The following is a 2369-nucleotide window of genomic DNA, read 5'->3' on the forward strand; positions in this document are numbered from 1 at the left end:
AACATAGCTAGTATTCTCAGCAGGCTAGCCACTGCTTTGGATGACATGCTCCATCCTGGGGTGGGGCATATCTTCTGCATTCACCAGTAGCAGTGCCACCAGAGAGTGAGAATATATAATAGATCTGAGTGTTCCTAACTTGGCTCCCAGTATCATCCTCAGAGGCGTAGCTAGGGTTTTTGGAGCCCAGGGCAAGATGGAAAATGCCCCCCCCCCCAAAAAACAAACAAACAAACACACACACACAAAAAGAAGCATGTGAGCGCGCCGAAGGCGCGTGCATCGAAAAAATGTGCGTGGCCACACTCCAGAAGGGGTGTGGCCACACACCAGAAGGGGTGAACCAAACAGGAATAAAGAAATCTGCTCCCCCAACACAGAGGTATTGTTTCTGCAGGCAAAGGGAATAGGAAGCATATCCACAGCAACAGAAGATAATTCAGATCAAAACCAAATAAAAATAGGCAGAGAGAAGAACATAGCTAGGAACAGAAAAAGCACAAACAAAACTCTAAAAGCTATGTGTGCAAATGCTAGGAGCTTAGGAAATAAAATCCCAGAACTAACTGCAATAATGACAAGGGATGATCTAGACATTGTGGCAATTACAGAGTCATGGTACAATGAAAATCATGACTGGGACATAGCTATACCGGGATATACTTTATTTAGGAAGGACAGAATTGGAAAAATCGGAGGAGGGGTAGCAATGTATGTAAAAAATGCCATAAATACTACATTAATACAAAGTATTGAAGAAAAAACTGAGGCCCTTTGGGTGACCATAGAAACAGGGGAAAAGTTGATTATTCGTATTGGCGTGATATACAGGCCACCAGGTCAGGAAGAGGAACTTGACAAGAACCTATTGCAGGACATAACTAAAATGGCATTAAAAGGAGAGGTAATAATCATGGGAGACTTTAATCTTCCTGATGTAAACTGGGAGGTGTCTGTTGCTAGTTCCACTAGAAGTAGGAACATTTTAAATTCCCTTCAGGGAGCATCCCTCCACCAATTGGTGAGGGAGCCCACTCGGAAAGACGCAATATTAGACTTAATACTTACAAATGGAGACAGATTATCGGACGTAAAAGTGGGTGAAAACCTGGGATCCAGTGATCATCAAGCAGTATGGTTCAGCATTAAGACAGAGACTGACTCGTCCCATACAAAAACAAAGGTGTTGGATTTTAGGAAGGCTGATTTTGTAGGGATGGGAAAATGTGTAAGCGATTCTTTGGCAGAGTGGAGGAACTTGGAAACAGTGCAGGAGAGGTGGGAAACATTAAAATGTGCAATATTGAAGGCAACAGACCTTTGTATCAAAACTGTTAGGAAAAACATAAGGAAAAGGAAGCCAGTGTGGTTTGCAAAAGAAGTAGCAAATATTGTGAGAGCAAAAAAGATGGCTTTTAGGAAATATAAGCAGACACAAAATAATGAAGACAAAAAGATATATCTTGTTAGACAGAAGGAGACAAAGAAGGTAATCAGATGTGCAAAGGCACAAGCTGAGGAGAAAATGGCCCAGTCAGTGGGTAAAGGAGGCAAAACTTTTTTTTATGTATATAAGCGAAAGGAGAAAAACAAAAGGCGGAATTATAAAACTAAAGACGGACACTGGGAGTCTTGTTGAAGGAGACAATTTAATAGCAGATCATCTTAATGATTATTTTTGCTCAGTATTTACTACTTAAAGAGAGGGGAAGGGGCCACAGTTAAGTTGCAGGGATATTCAGGAAAATGAAACAAGTACATTTACAGAGGAGAAGGTCCTAACAGAACTCTCAAAGCTGAAAGTGGACAAATCTATGGGGCCAGATGGGATACATCCAAGGATACTAAAAGAACTTAAAGAGGTGCTGGTAGCACCATTGACAGAATTATTCAACCAGTCATTAGCTACAGGAGTAATTCCAGGGGACTGGAAAAGAGCAAACGTAGTCCCACTGCACAAAAGTGGAAGCAAGGAAGAGGCAAACAACTACAGACCAGTGAGTCTTACATCAGTAGTAGGGAAATTGATGGAAACACTCTTAAAAGAAAGAGTTGTAGATTATCTCAAATCCGGCAATTTACTGGATCCCAAACAGCATGGATTCACTGGGGGGAGATCATGTCAAACAAATCTTATTGACTTTTTTGATTGTGTGACTAAAGTGATGGATAAAGGTGGAGCCATGGATATAGCTTATCTAGACTTTAGTAAGGCTTTTGACACAGTTCCACATCGCAGACTGCTAAATAAACTTGAAAGTTTGGGATTGGATATTAGGATTATTGAATGGATAAGATCTTGGTTGAAGGATAGAAATCAGAGAGTTGTGGTAAATGGAGTGCATTCACAGGAGGGAAATGTTACAAGT

The sequence above is a fragment of the Pseudophryne corroboree genome, chromosome 2 (genome assembly GCF_028390025.1).
Source record: "Pseudophryne corroboree isolate aPseCor3 chromosome 2, aPseCor3.hap2, whole genome shotgun sequence".
NCBI classification, from domain to species: domain Eukaryota; kingdom Metazoa; phylum Chordata; class Amphibia; order Anura; family Myobatrachidae; genus Pseudophryne; species Pseudophryne corroboree.